We start from the raw sequence: 18328 nt of genomic DNA, 5'->3' as shown, positions 1-18328 counted from the left end.
TTGTGATAGGCAGGCACCATTTAGTTCTTGTGACCTTAGCATCATAGAGGCTGAGGTACGCATAGTCCATTACTGATTTGGACTAATTGTTGCCAGGCATCTTGATTTTCTTCACTGTTATTTGCTCCAGACAGGGTGCAAGAGTTTATTGTGCCAGCCTGGCCGATAAACACAAGTAGGATTAATCGAAGGGCAGAGGGATAAATGGTTTCGTGAGCCTCGCCTTGCTTGCTCTGTGCCTCAATTTAAAGGGGTACACTACCTGTGGGATGCCTAACTTGTGGACTGTGTCACTGTAAGTTGAGGTCCATTTAATCCCCCAGGATTGGAATGTTCATCTCTGGATCTGGGGACCGACAGTTGGTGACAGTTGGTGACTTGCCGTGCTGTTTGCTGCCTGGGTATATATAGCCCAGCTCTCTCTACAGAAAGGGACTGGCAACTGGCGGCTCTCAAGCCTTAAAGGACTGCTAGTATCTCACTCTTTTATAATTTAACTGTTAGTTTCTTGTGTTATCTATCTGTATATAATTTAGTGGTTCATTTCTTGTATTGTATATCTAGCTTTATAAATATATTTATCTATAATTACTAGCAATATGGTTTTGTCTCTCTAGAGAACCCTGTCCAACACATAGGGTGAGACCAAGAACCAACTTTTAGTTTGCTACTCACTAGCTTTTGAAGACCCCAGTCACTTCCCTGATGGATACAGAACATTGTCTTTGTGAGCTAGTTTGTACCAATTGATCTTGAGGTCTCTCAGAGCTATGTTCCTGATCCCCCATATTTAGGACACGCTCCCTCAAGGGGTTTTGTTATAGCTAAGACATTTTCATAACTATGCCTCCTGGATGCACTATTATATTCATGGACATATTTGTAGTATATGCTAATATGTATATAGAACTATTCTCTGGCAAACCTATATTTATTCATGGGGCTAGTCCCATTCTTCCCCCAACTGCTCAGATTTTGTGGTTTTTCTATCTATCTATTTATCTCTTTAGCTATCCTTGTATGTTATTGTTATTATTGGAGTATTTATCTCTGTTGCCTTTAATGCTTGTAGTCTACTGAGAAAGGATAGTGTTTTGATGTTCCAAATGTTTCCCCATTTTCTGGGTTACATGACACAAACCAATAGAAGAAGAGAAAAGAAAAAAATTTAACCCAAGTAATAACACCAACAATAAAACCAATTTAGTCTTTTGGTTAAGAATTAGTCAGACTTTCCCACTCCTAGGCTAACCCTTGAAAGAAAAAGAATGAGATAAAGGACCATAGGGAGGAAGAAAGGAGAGTGGGAGGCAAGGGAATAAAGAAAGAAGGTGGCAGGGTTGTGTGAACAATTTATGTGGACCTTCTTTGATGTGTGTTGAAAGTAATATTGACTGGTTTTTTCAATACTCACCAAAATTATTTATATAAATCAAGAAAACCTCACTACCCTGGAATCAATTCTGACATATAGCAACCCTTTGGACAGATTATAGAACTGCCCCTGTGGGTTTCCAAGGCTGTAAATCTTTACAGGAGTAGAAAATCTCATCTTTCTCTTGTGGAGTGGGGGTGGGGGGAGTTTCGATCTTCTGATCTTGCAGTTAGAAGTCCAACTCATAATCTACTTCACCAACAGGGCTCCTCCTTTCATCATTAATCTAGACTGTTTGACCTTCTTGGCTTACTGGATTTTATTTTCTCGCTTTAGAAGACGTGGTACCAAAATACACACCATTTCCTAGCCCCCCCAAAAAATCAAAAGTAAGCAAAAACAAAACAGGAAAAACTAGCAACCCAATCCAAACCAACTAACCTATTTAGCCATATAGATAAAGGATACTTGTAGCCAACCTCTGTGTTGGGGGCAATAGGGACGGATGGGGACTGTGATTAACAGGCACGTGTCAGCTCATCCACAGGGGACATTCAAATTCTAGCTCCAGACTGTTGTTGCCTTGGGGAAATGTAAGGATTTTAAGGCCTGATTTTCTGTTTGTAACTGAGATGCTGAGAATATAAAATTCGATGTGAAATCATCAACTTTTCAAATATTGGATCACATTAGTTAACAGCACTTTTCAGGCTGCTCATCATCATACTAGCACATCATTAGGCTAAAATCATATCAAAGACATCTGGTTTGTCCCCTGTGCCCTTTAAGGACAACTGAAACATAAGGACGGGAATGTGACATTCATTCTTCCTCTAGTCCCTCACCCTTTGCCTCCATCGGCTGGCGTTCATAGAAGAGGCAGACGGTTTTGTTCAACTTCAGCATAATCAGAGTCCTGAGAGTTAAACACAATACATATATAATTTCATACTAGTCGTTTTTATATTAGCCCAAACAAAACCAACAAAAACCCAACCCGTTACTGTTATGTTGGTTCTGGCTCCCGAGGACCCCCTGGGTGCCAGGGAGAAACTACACATCACAGGATTCTCAAGCCTGTGGGCTTCTAGAAGCAGGCCATTAGTTATTTCTTCTGAGGGGTGCAACTGCCCACCTCTTGATACGTTGAGTCCTTAACCATTTGTGCCACCCAGGGTATCCCAGTCTTCGTATGTGACCCCCAAATTCCTTGACAGGCTACCTATAGGAAGGTAGAGTCTATGCCCTTTCCCCTTAAATTGGGATGTTTCATGACCTCTGTGACCAATAGATTATGGAGAAGATGACACTGCGACATCTAGTTTGGGCAACCGCCTTCCCTCCCCCAAAGTGCTTCACAACTTCTGAAAAATCCCTTCAAAGACTTCTTCTTGAGTACTCACCCTTAGAATGTCCAGCCTCCACGTGCTACCTCTCAGGACACTTCTCAGCACCCGGACACTATGCTGAAAGAAGCCTGAGCCACCTGGAAAGGCCACGTGGAGACACTCCAACCAACAACCCAGCTAAGCACCCAGCTAACGGCCAGCTTCAGCTGCCAGCCCTCTGAGTGCACGTGTAGGCACTGGAGTCACCAGAGGCCCCTGCCCCAGCTCCCATGTGACTGCCAACTCATGGGAGACTCCAAGCACGACCCAGTGGCCTCCCAGCAACCACACGGTGATGGTCCTTGTTTGAAGCCACTGCGTTTGGGGAGGGGGCGTTTCTTGCCCAGCCACAGGGATGAGAACCTGCATCTCAACAACATGCAGGTGGGTGAGGGGGCCGTCTCTCAAGCAAGGCAGCCTCCCTTCTTGTCAACTCCTGGGGATTTTTGTTGTTCTTGCCACTGCTGCCCCAATTCCCCAGGAGCTAGAGGAAGGCAGGCAGCAGGCCTCAGGTGGCCAGGAGGCAGGAGCCTCTGTGGGATGCAGTTACAATGGGAGACATAACCTTAAAGGCAGGAGCCTGACTTTACCTTTGCCTCCTGGAGATTTGGGATGCAGAACACCTGTCAAATCCCATGTTCTGTCCAACCCTGATCATATGTCTGTCTTATGTTTGCACACAGGACGCAGACTTGTGAACACCCAAAGAACAGGGTCTGGCGCCAAGAAACCAGCGCCACAAGGAACTGATGTTTCTCCAGCAATGGGGAGGGGTGGGATGAGAGGAAGAAAGGAGTACAAATCACTGGATCAAAACACGGTGGGGAAAGGAAGGAACAAAGGGAGAGAGTGAAGGAGGGAGACTGGGAGGCTGAAGGGAAAAGGCAGGGAAGGAAAGGAGAAAGGTGGGGTTGGGGAGAGAGGAGCGAAGAAGAAATGGATGAGTGTGGGAGGGAAGATGGAAGGTGAAGGCAGGCAGGAAGACGGGAGCAAAGGGAGTGAAGGAAGAAAAGAGAAAGAGAAGGGCAAGGAGAAGAAAGGAAGGTAGGGAAGAAAGGAAGAAAACGAGAAACCTAATGTCAATGGCACCCTCTATGTTTTTATTTCCTGTTTTTCTGAGGTAGCCTCTTCAGCAGAAGCAAATGGGCTGATTTGCCTCAAACTCCACCTAGGTAGAAAGCACGGGTTTCATTTCGCCAGGGCCTGTGAAAATGTTTGAACTGAGCAGCATTAACACGGAGACAGCGATTACCCCACGTGGCTGTTGCGCTCTGATGATACCAAGGCAACGGGAATGGGGGCTCATTATTTCACCAGGTGACAAAAAAAATTGTATTTTGACGTTTCACCCTGAACGTGGGGAAGGGGGACGTGGGGGAGGAAGCAGGGGCCCTTTGTGGAGTCTCCTCTTGCCATTGTGATGCCCCTTGGCCTGCCAACAACCTAAGGTCCTGCACGCTGCCAGTGAGGGGCTTGGCTGCAGGCCCTAGCCCAGCATTTCTTATCAGATTTACTGTGACAAGTGCTGGGAGAAAAGCAAGATGCTGTTAAGAGCGCATCCGTTCAAACCCTGCTATTTAGAAATTTGGATTTATATTTTGTCAGAGAGAAGTAGCACTGATGTTAATCTTTGTACTACCATGGAAAAAAGTCATTCATAATCTTATAACAATAATCCATAGTATTTGTGGAGCTCTGAGAACCAAGGGATGGTCAGAAGCATTTTTAGACAGATGTCTCATTTCATCTTCAAAGCAACCCAGTGAGGAATAAGAAAAGTTGGCTTATGACTTCCCTTTTGGAAAGTGAGTCTTTGGAAGCACAGAGAGGTCCAGGTTTGCCCAAGGTCACATAGTCAATAAGTTAGCATTTTTAGACAGATCTCTCATTTCATCTTCAAAGCAACCCAGTGAGGAATAAGAAAAGTTGGCTTATGACTTCCCTTTTGGAAAGTGAGTCTTTGGAAGCACAGAGAGGTCTAGGTTTGCCCAAGGTCACATAGTCAATACGCTAGAGAGCCTGGATTTTAACCTGAGCGGTCTGCTGCCAGAGGTACTTTTTTTGCTCGTGTTTATTAAGGCAACTTGCAGCTCTGGCAAGGATTCAGATAGAATTGAGGATAATTTTTTTAAACAATTTATTAGGGGCTCATACAACTGTTATCACAGTTCATACATATACATACATCAATTATATAAAGCACATCTGTACAGTCTTTGCCCTAATCATTTTTTCTCCTCTTTTCTTTTTTTTACATTTTATTAGGGACTCATACAACTCTTATCACAATCCATACATATTCATACAACAATTGTATAAAGCACATCCATACATTCCCTACCCAAATCATTCTCAAAGCATTTGCTCTCCACTTAAGCCCTTTGCATCAGGTCCTCTTTTTTTCCCCCTCCCTCTTCATCCCCCCCTCCCTCATGTGCCCTTGGTAATTTATACATCGTTATTTTGTCATATCTTGCCCTATCCGGAGTCTCCCTTCCCCGGTTCTCTGCTGTCCCTCTCCCAGGGAAGAGGTCACATGTGGATCCTTGTAATCAGTTCCCCCTTTCCAACCCACTCACCCTCCACTCTCCCAGCATCGCCCCTCACACCCGTGGTCCTGAAGGTATCGTCCACCCTGGATTCCCTGTACCTCCAGCCCTCATATGTACCAGTATACAGTCTCTGCCCTATCCAGCCCTAAAAGTGCTTCTCTCTATCCTTGTGGAGCCCTGGTGAATGGGCTGGGCTGCTAAGTAGTAGGTTAAACAGGCTTTCCCCTCCTGTGAAAAGTTACACTCTCGGGAAACTCACGGGTGCCAGTTCTTCCCTGTCCTCCAGGGTTGCTCTGAATCAAGGTCAACTCAATGGCAGTGAGTTTGGCTTTTTTAATGTCTCTCCCTGTTATTGTTGTTGTTGTTGTTGATAGTTTGCCATCCAGTTGGTTCTGGTCCATGGCAAACCTATTCACAGCAGAATGTAACAATAACAGCTCCTCCTGCATCCACCCAAGTGTTCCTATGCTCAGTCCTCTTGTTGTAGTCACTGTGTCAATCCAGCTCTTCAAGGGCCTTCAACCTTTTTTTACAGCCCTTCCATTTTTCTAAGCATGATGCCTCTCCAGGGACTGGTCTCCACTGACAACATGTCCAAAATCTCACCATCCTTACTTCTAATGAGAATTCCTGCCGTACTTCCAAGACAGATTTTGTTTGTTCTTTTGGCAGTCCATGGTACTGTCAATATTCTTTGCCAGTACCATGGTTCAAATTCATACAGTTTACCTGGGTCTTCTTCACTCAATGGCAAGCTTTTCACATGCAGATGAAGCAAATGAAAATACCATGGTTTGGATCAGGTGCACTTCCTGCTTAAAGTAACATCCTAACTTTTCAACATTCTAAAGAGCTCTTATGCAGCAGATCTACCCAGTGCATTGTATCTTTTCATCTCTTGACTGCTGCTTCCATGAGCATTGCTTGTGGATCCAGAGAAGACAAAATCCTTGACAACTTCAAGTTTTTCTCGATTTATCATCATGTTACCTATTGGTTCAGTAGTGAGGATTTTGGTTTTCTTTGTGTTGAGTTGTATCCCACATTGAAGGCTGCAATCCTTGATCTTCACCAGCAAGTGCTTCAAGTCCCCCATCATTGTCAGCAAGCCAAACTGTGTCGTCTGCATATCGCAGGTTGTTAATAATATTTCCTCCAAATCTGATTCTGTGTTCTTCTTCATATAATTTGGCTTCTCTGATTATTTGCTCACCATACAGATTGAAAAAGTGTAATAATTGGGTGCAACCTGGATGCACACCTTTCTTGATTCTTAAACCATGCAATCTACCCTTGTTCTATTTGTGCTGCTGCTTCTTAATCCATGTACAAGTTTCACATGAGCAAGACAATGTGTTCTGGAATTCCCTTCTCAAAACTATCCATGTTTTGTTATGATCCACACAGTCAGATACCTTGGGTGTTAATAAAACATAAGTAAACATCTTTTGGGTATTCACTGCTTTCAGGCAAGATCCATCTGATATCTGATATGCTTTGTTCCACATCCTCTTCTGAATCTGGCTTAAATCTCTGGGAAACCAAACTTACTGCCTTGTAGTTGATGACAACTCATCCTGACCCTATAGTATAGGGTAGAACTAACTGCCCCTGTGAGTTTCTGAGACTGTAACTCATTATGGGAGTAGAAAACTTGCCTTTCTCCCACGGAGTGACTGGTGGTTTCGAACTGCTAACCTTGGGGTTTGCAATCCAACCTGTAACCACTGTGCCACGATGGCTCTTGAATGCTGAATATGGTAACTTTCTGTCAATGAATTAATGCAACTGTTGTTGTATTAGCTTCAGTACAATTTGACTCACATGTGATGTCAATGATAGTGTTACATAATTTGACCATTCCGTTGGTCTCCCTTCTTTGGTATGTATACACATATGGATCTCTTCCAGTCTGTTAGCCAAGTAGCTGTATTCCAAATTTCCTGACACAGATGAGTGAGTGCTGCCAGTGCTTTATCAGCTTGTGGAAACATTTCAATAGATATTCCAGCAATTCCTGGCATCTTGTTTTGGGCTAGTGCTTTCCATGCATATTGTATTTCTTCTTTCCTGACCATTGGTTCTTGCTCATATGTTACCTCCTGAAATGGTTGAGTGTTGGTCTATTCTTTTTGATACAGTGACTCCATATTGTTTCCATGTTCCTCAGATGTTTCCTTCATCATTCAATATTTTGCCCATAGAATTTTTTAATATTGCACTTCGAGACTTGACATTTTTCTTCAGTTCTTTCAGTTTAAGATATGCTGAATATGTTCTGTTTTGGTTTTCTAACTCTAGGCCTTTGCACATTTTGTGATAATATTTTACTTTGTATTCTCGAGTTGTCCTTTGAAATTTTCTATTTAGCTCTTTACTTCATCATTTCTTCCATTTGCCTTAGCTACTCTCTGATTAAGAGTAAGTTTCAGAGTCTCTTCTGACATGCACTTGTATCTTTTCTTTATTTCCTTTTTTTTTTAAAATGACACTGTGCTTTATTCAGAGATGTTCTCAAAATTTGTTGGGTTATTATCAAGGTTGTATATTGACTCTCGTGTACTTGTTTGCATTTTCTTGAACTTCAACTTGAGCTCACATATGAACAATTGCTGATCTGTTCCACATTCAGCCCCTGGACTTGTTTCAGTTGCTGATATTGAGCTTCTTTTATTGTCTCTTCCCACAGGTGTAGTCAATTTGATTTCTGTGTATTCCATCTGGAGAAGTCCACATTTATGGTCACCTTTTTTGTTGTTGATCATATGTTTGAAGAAATCTTTAATCATGCAAAATTCTAACATACAATCAAGATAAATTGGTAATTATTGGTGATTGGAGTGCAAATGTTGGAACCAAAGAGGAAAGAACAGAAGTTGGAAAACATAGTATATGCTATCAGCAATTTATTGGTCTTGCAAACTCTGTCATGCGATCTCCAGCTTGGTTTCTATCACCAAGACCATATGTTTCAACTACTGATCCTTCCTCTTTGTTTTCAACTTTTGCATTCCAATAGCATTTTGATAGCAAGTCTGACATATTTGGGACTGAATATGGTGGTAGAATTATTCAGTTTCTGCATCACCAGCTTTGGGTGGCTGGTGCATAAATTTGAACAATAGTTGTATTGATTGGTTCTCCTTGAAGGGGGCTAGATAGCATCCTATCAAAGATAGCATTGTACATTAAAATATATCTTAAAATGTCCTTTTGATGATGAATGCAATGTTGTTTCTCTTGATTGTGTCATTTCCAGCAGAGTAAACCATAAGATTTTCTGTTTCAAAATGGTCAATATCAGTCCCTTTCAGCTAACTAATGCTTACAATATCAATCTTTATGTATTCCATTTCCTTTTTAATGACTTCCAATGTCCCTAGATTCATATTTCATACATCCCAAGTTTCAATTATTAATGACGATATGAACTGTTTCTCCTCATTTTGAGTTGTGCCCCATCAGCAAATGAAGGTCCTGATGGCTATCCTCGATTTGCATCATTATGGTCGACTTGCCTATGAAAAGTCAGCTCTTCCTCTTCCTCAGCCGTATTTTGAGTACTTTCCAAGTTGAAGAGCTCATCTTCTGGCACACGTTCTGACAATGTTCTTCTGTTGTTCATGGGGGGTCTAGTAACTGACAGTGTTGCTGCTATCCATAGGGTTTTCAATGGCTCATTTTTCCCACGCGGGCAGCCAATTCCTTCTTCATTGTCTGTTCTTTGTCTGGAAGCTCTTTGGGTGACCCTGCTGGTATATGAAATGCCAATCACATAGCTCCCAGTATCACACAAAACAAAAGTCACCACAGTACCACAAAATGCCAGACAAGTGATGGACCTCTATTCTTAGTGAGGCGTGGCCTGGTGGGAGGAGTGGGCCCTTAGGTGGTTCTGATCCACTTACTGGAACAAATACTGTTAGTTCTTATTTCATAAATGTGAAATACATAAAAGAAACCCCCCAAAATATCCTCCAATTCAGACTTTCTGCCTTTTAAAAGAGGATAACCCACTCTGATTCAAAGTCATTGAGGTGTTTTGTTTTCCCCTCCCTCTGAGGCTACAGAGACTAGACTAATCACAGCTGAGGTGGAGCGACTGAAATGACTTAAAGCACCAGCTACAGTCAACAGCTACAGACTGACAGAGCTGCTCAGCCAAGAGCTGAGGGTTCTCAACTCCCACTTCTACTGATGGGCACAGCCAGTGGCCTCTGGGAGTTGACTGGAACCCAGCAGCCAGCTGTGAGGAGCAAGCTAATTCATCTCAGCCTGGCCCAGGTCATCAAGTCACTGAAGGAGTATCGGGAAAGAGGGAAGAAATTTGGGGTCCCACATTTGGCCACAGACAAAAGTTGTTCTGTGTTTAGACAGTAGTTCTGGGCATGAGTTTGGGGCAGGTGTGATGAAGGAAAGTCGGCTCCCTCCCTGCATCTGGGAACAGATGGTGGGGCTGCCCTGGAAACAGCAGGCCAGTAAGCTGGAGCAAAAAAGGCTTGGACTCTAAAGCCCTGGCAGGGCAGATTGAAGCTACCTGGAATGTTTTTTCTTAACCCAATGGCTCCTGATACCCTCACCACCCCCAACTAGGTAAAAGGGAAGAAAGATGCATTTTCTTTACAGAGGCAACTTTCTAGAAAGGAGACCAGCCCACCAGCTGTGAAAGGTCCCCTTAAAACATTTTACTTTGAGCAGGAGGAAGAAATGTTGAGATTCCCAGAGCCACGTGGAATTGTGGATCCTCTAGTTTAGGTTCCAGTGATGCCAGATCAATTTTTCTAAAGAAAGTCAAAATTCCTGTTTTCTTAAAAACCTCCTGATTTTTTCAAAGGCGATTCAATAACATTGGATAGAAGCCAGGTAGGCCAAAGAGCCTTGATGGCACAGTGGGTTATGTGTTGTGCAGCTAACTAGAAGGTCAGTAGTTTAAAACCACCAGTCACACTGGGGGAGCGGGGGGTGGGGGATAGCTGTGGGGGGGCTGTGCAGAGATGAGACTTTCTACTCCATATAGATTTTCAGCCTCGGAAAACCACAGGGGCAGTTCTGCTCGGTCTGTGAGTTGGAATCTTCTAGATGGCAGTGAATAAGCAGGCCAACCAGAGTCCACACAGGTCCTCATTTGACCATGGGAGTCCCCAGTCTGTGACCCTCACAGAATCGACCTTTGTGTATCAATGTTACAAGTGAGATCCAGAGAAGGGAACGCCTGTCCCCTTGAGGAGCACCGAGTTGACCTTCCAGTCTCCAACCTGTAGCAGACACTCCCGGTGCTCCTTCTCTTCACTCCCAAATTCCTGATTCCGTGTACTTGCCTCAGTCTCCAAGGGACAGCTCTGAAGGTCCCTTTGCTGGTGCTGGCTGAATGTGCTGAGGAACATATGCCCCTGGGAACAGCCCTGACGAGGCCCATCACTCCTTGGATGGCAAAACTCTGAGAGGCGTGTGCTATACCTACACCTGGAGACTTCCTAAGTGATTAAGCAGCAGGTTCCCAGGTTTGTAATTGGATTCACAATCTATTTGTTATCGGTGGCCTTCCCTCCACTGGCTCACAATGCCACTTCATTACCTGCATGCTCAGAGTTTCCTAAATAAGCTCATTGCCTTTAAGTCTTTGGCCAGGGTCTGCTTCAGTGAGAACCCAAACTAAGCCCAGGTCTGAATCATTATGTGTCCTTCCTGCCATCCAGTTGATGCCGACTCATGGCGACTCTATAGGATAGGGTAGAACTGCACCTGTGAGTTTCTGAGACTGGAACTCTTTTTTTAAAAAAACATTTTATTAGGGGCTCATACAACTCTTATTACAATCCATACATATACATACATAAATTATATAAAGTATATCTGTACATTCTTTGCCCTAATCACTCTCAAAGCATTTGCTCTCCACTTAAGCCCTTTGCATCAGGTCCTCTTTTTTTTACCCTCCCTCCCGCTCCCCACTTCCTCATGAGCCCTTGATAATCCACAGATTGTTATTTTGTCATATCTTGCCCTATCCGGAGTCTCCCTCCCCCCCTTCTCTGTCGTCTGTCTTCCAGGGAGGAGGTTACATGGGGATCCTTGTAATCTGTTGCCCGTTTCCAACCCACTCACCCTCCACTCTCCCAGTATCGCCCCTCACACTCCTGGTCCTGAAGGTATCATCCACCATCGATTCCCTGTGCCTCCAGCTCCTATATGTACCTGTGTACAACCTCTGCCCTATCCAGTCCTGCAAAGTACAATACAGATCATGGTAGTTGGTGGGAGGAAGCATCCAGAATCTGGGGGAAAGCTGTGTTTTTCATTGGTACTACATCGCACCCTGACTGACCCATCTCCTCTCCTAAACCCCTCTGTGAGGGGATCTCCAGTGGCCAGCAAATGGGCTTTGGGTCGCCACACTGCACTTCCCCCTTCATTCACAATTATGTATATATATATATATATATATATATACCATATATATATGTTATATACATATTTTGCATAATGCCTTATACCTGGTCCCTTTGGCACCTTGTGATCGCACAGGCTGGTGTGCTTCTTCCATGTGGGCTTTTTTGCTTCTGAGCTAGAGGGTCGCTTGTTCACCTTCAAGCCTTTAAGACCCCAGACACTATCTCTTTTGATAGCCGGGCACCATCAGCTTTCTTCGCCACATTTGCTTATGCACCCGTTTGTCTTCGGCAATCGTATCATGGAGGTGTGCAGCCAATGCTGTGATTTTTTTGTTCTTTGATGCCTGATAACTGATCCCTTTGGGGCCTCATGATCACACAGGCTGGTGTGCTCTTCCATGTGGGCTTTGTTGCTTCTGAGCCAGATGGCTGCTTGTTTATCTTCAAGTCTTTAAGATCTCAGACACTATCTCTTTTGATAGCCGGGCACCATCAGCATTCTTCACCACATTTACTTGTTCACCAGCTTTGGCTTCAGCAGTTGTGTCGGGAGGATGAGCATTGTAGAGTGCCAATTGAATAAAAGAAAGTATTCATGCATTGAGGGAGTGCTTGCGTTAAGCCCCAAGGTCCTGCCGCCACCTTAACACTAAACCTATAAATATAGACACATAGATCTATTTCCCCATCCATATATATATATATATATATTTATTTATTTATATACATATATATAATTTGCATGTACATGTCTTTGTCTAGACCTCTATAAATGCACTTTGACTCCTAGCTCTTTCCTCCATCTCCCTTGACTTTCCTCCTCTCCCACTACCATGCTCCGTCCCCACCTGGGTTACAGCTATACCTCTTCTTTACGTAACCTTACCCTTGAGCATTCCCTACCAGGCCTGCCACTTCCCCCTCACTACCATTTTGAGTCCCATGTTGTTCCCTTGTCCCTGTGTTTGTTAACACCACTTCCTTACCTCCCCCGCACCTCCCCCTATCCCAAGTGCCCCCGGAACTGTCGGTCCTGTTGTTTTTCCTCCAGATAGTTCATACAGCCTGTCTTATTTAGACAGACCTGTGGAGACACTAACATGCACGAAAACAAGACAGAGGAAAACAAAGCAACAGTATACAACCAGACAACAAAACAACAAAAACAAACCACTGACAAAGAACAAAACAAAACACATCAAGAAAGAAGAGCTTGTAGTTAGTTCAAGGATCATTTGTTGGACCTTAGGAGTGTTTTCCAATCCAGTCTGTTGAGGCACCACAACCTGGCCCCAAAGTCCACTTTCAGCATTCCCTGGGGACCTTGCCACTCCATTCCCTTGCTGTTCCACTGCACTCCACCACACTTTGCCTCGGTGTGGTGGAATCAGGTTAGGTGCAATTCGCACACTGTGTCTCCAGTGCTGTCCCCTGTATCACCCTTGGTCACTGAGGGGCATCATGTCTCATAGTGGGGCCAGCCATGTTGTTCTCTTTGTCTGCTCTGAGACTGGAACTCTTTAGGGAAGTAGAAAGCCTCATCTTTCTCCCTTGGAGTGGCTGGGGATTTCAAATTTGCCATTTCAGACATTGCGTTTAGCAGCCCAACACATAAACCCTATACCCCACCATAGCTACAGAAAACAATAAAGAAACAAAATCCAACAACACTCATTGCCATTGGGTGCATAACAATCCTATCGAGAGAAAATACTCCGGCTTCCTGGGTTTCCAAGGCTATAACTCTTTGTAAAAATAAAATTGTGTTATGTTTTCAGTGAAAGTTTACATAACCGATTAGATTTTCATTTAACAAATTCTCTACTTGTTTAGTGACATTAGTTACGTTTTTCAATAAAAAGGAAAGCAGAAAATTAAAAAAAGAACAAATGGAAAACGTGTTAAGAGTAAAGACAAATGATAAGATGTTAATTTTTAACCTAATCATATCTGCAACAATACACTTTCTGATGTACTGGCGATGAGCAGGGTTTAATCCCATCCCTGGTGAATGGTCCCAGGGGATTTAATGGAGGCTTATTCTCTGTGGAATCTCTGCCAATGCATTTTGAGTTTTTATACTCTTTATGGGAGAAGAAAGCCTCATCTTTCTCCAAAGGAGTGACTGGTGAATTCCAACTGCTGACCTTGCAGTTAATAGCCCAACACATAAACCATTATGCCACCAGAAGAGAGATTTGTCTCTAGGTGCCTTCCAATGCAAGCACTACAATTATGCAAGGAGGATATTTTTTTCTGTACTGGAGCCAGGTCAAGTCAGAACCAGTGTGTCCATGGTTTGCAGCGAAGTCAGAGGAAGAAGAGGGTAGACTGTCTATAACTTCTCATAGTCCAGGGAAATGCTAGGCCTGGAAGGGGGCATGCTGGCTCAACCATATTCAGAAAATCTGCACACTAACCTCCCCGGCTCAAATAATTACCAGCACCATGTCTCTGAATATCACCTAAAAGCAAAATAGTGAAAGCACCATTTCCATTTCATAATACTTTTACTAAAAGTAAAGTTCAATTCAGTGATGTGAAGAAGCTGGAAAAATTATCTTCTCATTTCTTTCTTTTTCTTTCCCTCCCTTTCCCCTTCTTCTCCACAGAACTGAGAGGCAGAAGGAATAAAGGCAGCATGGCACCAGCTGGAGGACACCGTGGGGTCAGGGTCACCATTTAACTCATGCTTCTCCAGTTTGGAGGGGCAACTTGATGTCCTCGTTTGTGAATTTGCTTATTAATCTTTTTGAGTTAACAAGGTCATGGTAAAAAAGGATTGTTGGTGTTTTTGTTAGGAACCTTCTAGTCCAGTCCAACTCATAGTGACTCAATGCATCAGTGCAGAGCTCTCTAGACCAATGGTTCTCAACCTGTGGGACCCTTGCACAGGGTGACTGTAACAAAATTACAGTTATGAAGCAGCAATGAGAATATTTTTATGGTTGTGGAGGTCACCACAACATGAGGAACTGTATGAAAGGGTTGTGGCATTAGGAAGTTTGAGAATCACTGCTCTAGGCTTCTCTATGCTGTAATCTTTACAAGAATGAGTTGCCTGTTTTTTCTTCCAAGAACAGAGCAACTGGTGGGTTCAAACCTTCAACCTTTTGGATAGCAGCTGAGCACTTAACCATTGTGCCTCCAGGGCTCATTGATAAACTCTATTAGAGGGTCTTAACCATTGCAACCCCATGGATCCTTTTGGCATTTAGGAAAGGCTATGGAACACCTGCCCACTCTCCAGAATAATATTCCCAAATACCTCCAATGAAATACAGAATCACAAAGGCACAAATTGTATTGAAATGCAGTGATAAAAATAAAAGACATTGGATTTGTGGCAAATATACATGTTAATAAATACATTAAATATGATCTGATGGTGGGTCTAATAAACCAAACCCACACCATTGAGTTGATCCTGAATCACTGTGACCCTATATAAAATTCCTCAGGCTAAATCTTTACAGGAGCAGATCATCTCACCTTCCTCTCAGAGAACAACTGGTGCCTTTGAACTGCCAACCTTGAGGTCACCTGCCCAATGGCTCACCCACAGCGTCACCGTGAGTTCTAGATAGTGATGAGCATGAACTGTACTCAACGATGGCTGCAACGACTAGCATGGGGTGTGAAAGCATGTAGAATTTCTCTCGGTGGTATTTACATGGCTATTCTGAACACAGCTGTGGACATGCTAAACTGCCCTGCAAGCTTAGGGAAACTAACTCAACCAGGATTGTCCCCCATCCAATTTTACATTGCTCCCCAGCCTGCTGGGGCTCAGTGGCTCAGTGTTAGGGTCCCTTGTCTAGATACCAGGGCTGGCATGGAGAAAGTCATTCCTCTGCAGCCTTCTAGTGTGTGGGGGAAGATATTAGTGTTATGCCTTGGCAGGAAATTTCTGGATTTTCCTGGCAGCCACATTCTTAATAACCATTTACTGGATACTTATTATATTCTGAGGGTAAAATGGTGGTTCAGTTGTAGAATTCTCCTTTTCCATGTGGGAGATCTGGGTTTGAGTCCAAGACAATGCAACTCATGTGCATCCAACACTCATTTGTCACGGGGATGCTTGGTTATTGCTATGTTACCAAACTGATTTCTGTGTTGCTATGATACTGAAATGGCAGGGGTCGGTCCTACGTCTTAGTCATCTTGGTGCTGTGAGGGGTGGGAGGGCAGCGGCCTTCCCACCTGGGGAAATGTGCAGGCTGGCCCTCCCATTTTCGAAGCCATTTGAAATTACTGCACGGATCAGCTAGCTCCCTGGGGTGGAGCATACACAGGGTATTCTGTGGGGTAGAGGTGAGAGGTGGGAGGGTCGTCAGTACCCTTCCGCAAAGGGGAGCTTCACTTCTACCTCCACTTCCCCTCCCAAACCAGCTGCACTCGCCTGGCTGCAGAGCAGTCCAGGGGTTCGCCCCAATTCTTCACAGCCCACTGACCCTCCGGGGCATTCCTTGCCTTTAGGAGGCCCCGGTTGGTATCAGGGCCCGAGCCTCCACATTCTACTCCCATGTCCCCTTAAGAGATCCCTAGCATTGTCTGTTACCGCCCCCCCCTCCCCACCCCCACCCCCGCACACCTCAGCCAGCCCTGGTGCAACCACCTGTGGACATTGCTGCAGGACAGTAAGCCCTTGGCTGGGCAAACATAGCAGCCTGACCCCCTTTCCTCAGGCCTCCCCCTCTTCTCCCACCCTGGTCCCCACCAGGCTGCTGTAGTCTAGAGGCTACCTGCTCTCTGTATCCTGAGAGAAGCTCAGTCAGAAGCTTGTGTGGGAATTTCCTTATGGTTTACAGGGCGCCGGCCCACCTTCTAAGGACCTTGGCTATGAGATGAAACCTTCCTACATGCAGACGCACACGTGCACACACACGCACACGCATGCACGTGGCTCCATGTTCTTTGCTTGAGTACTTGAATGGCTGCTGTGTGCTTGATTCTGCCTCACAACCTGCCCCAGCTTCACCACCTGGCTTGTGTACAATTCAATGATTGGCACAGAAGAGATGGGATACACCAAACCCAATTCTGGATTCTTGGTGTCCCGCCCTAGCTAGTGGGAGATGCTTCGGGGGAACCTGGTCTGGCAGGCAGGAGCCTCCCCAGGTGCTGGAGGTTGCATAAGAAGGCCTAGGGACCAAGAGAAACACTGGAAAGGTGGGAAGTGGGCCAGGTAAGTGGCAGAGGTGTGAGGCTAGATTAGTATTGAACGGGTGGGGCAGTGACTAGAATCAAGAGGGGACAGACGTGAAGTACGGTAGGCAGCAGAGAGAGACCAAGTAATGAGCATTGGTTGTCAGAGTTGGGTGAAGATTGTGTGTCTCTGGCCCCTGTGGCTTCCCTCTGCCCCCGAAAGGTCAGGGCAGCTTTAGCACAGCTTCAGGCTGCAGAGGCCACTCACCACCAGCTTGGATAGCCCTCCAGACTCTGCTGATTGCATAGGCGGAAGGGAACCGGGCACTGAAGGATGCCTGGCCCTGTCACATCAGCTGCTCTGCACCTGACAGATAAAAGCCTATGTCACCCCACTTTCTACCACCCCAGTTACCTGCATGGGCAAACTGCAATGAGGCCGCGGCCTCAGGCCCTCATAAAGGCCAAAGTGGTCCCTGCAGGGCTGCCCCTGCCAGCAGCCCTGTGAGGGTTGGTCATCCCTCAGCTCACAGCAGCCACATCCTACCCAAAGTACGGCTCTAGCCTCGCCCTCTGGGCTTGCCTTTCCCCATCCTCAGCCAGCCTGCCCCGTGCAAGGAGGGGACTATGCTCATACAAAGGACTTCTTTTAGAAGGTGGGTTCCTTTCCCCTCCCCCTTGGCTAGGGTCAGGCTGGCGCCCATCCCCCTCTGAACGTCTGAGGCCCCTGGCAAGCGCCACCCCTTCCAGATTTGCCCCGCCCAGGATTGAGGGCCCTTATTTATAACTTCTCCTTCGTCCTGGCCATGGCGCTTTCCTCCTCCTCGGGCTCATATGGGCTCCGGGCTGTTTTTAACGTGTCCGTTTGTATTGATGTATGGAATTGTCAATAAACACAATCATTTATTACTTTGGGATGCCGGCCTGTGAAGCAGAAGGAGGTCTTGCTCCCAGGGCGGCTCGGGGGCGGGGCCTTGGGGCGGGATGTCGCTGTGGGCGGGAGCTCGGTGATCTGGGGGCGTGGCCTTGTGGGGGCGTGGCGGGGCCTCGGGAGGGCCTTTCCGGACTCTTGGCGGCAGGGTCATGGCGGAGGCGGCTTTGGAAGCCCTGCGCAGGCAGTTACAGGAATTCCCGGCCGCGGCAAGGGGTGAGTGGACTCTTCGGAGCGCTCAACGTCCTCGCCTCGCCCGCGGAGCAGCTCCGGGCCGCGGGCGTGGCCTTAGGCTTAGTGGGGACTGGGCGCCGGAACCTGGTGCGCCCCTACCGCGACCTCAGCTCCCAGGCCACGCCCGCCTAGTCACTGGTTCCCCTGGTTCCTTCGCCACTTGCGCGGGCTGCTTGTGGCCCCACCCATCGCTTTTCGGGTCCGCTCTCCCTCTTGCCCCACATGTTCACAGTGGTTTCCGGGGGTGTGGACGTGTGTGTAGTGAAAATACCACAAAACCGTTTTCTACTTCAACAGTATGTGCT

The 18328-nt window shown here is 45.7% G+C and overlaps 1 pseudogene; it reads right to left on the bottom strand.

The window, feature by feature from the left end:
- The window catches only part of LOC142435765 (large ribosomal subunit protein uL3 pseudogene), a 136289-nt pseudogene extending 118346 nt beyond the window's left edge, over window positions 1-17943 (bottom strand).
- Between the last annotated feature and the right edge of the window lie 385 nt (window positions 17944-18328).

The sequence above is a fragment of the Tenrec ecaudatus genome, assembly GCF_050624435.1.
Source record: "Tenrec ecaudatus isolate mTenEca1 chromosome 1 unlocalized genomic scaffold, mTenEca1.hap1 SUPER_1_unloc_14, whole genome shotgun sequence".
Lineage (NCBI taxonomy): Eukaryota > Metazoa > Chordata > Mammalia > Afrosoricida > Tenrecidae > Tenrec > Tenrec ecaudatus.
The sequence above is the reverse complement of the archived record's forward strand: the minus strand, read 5'-3'. Positions and strand labels throughout refer to the sequence as shown.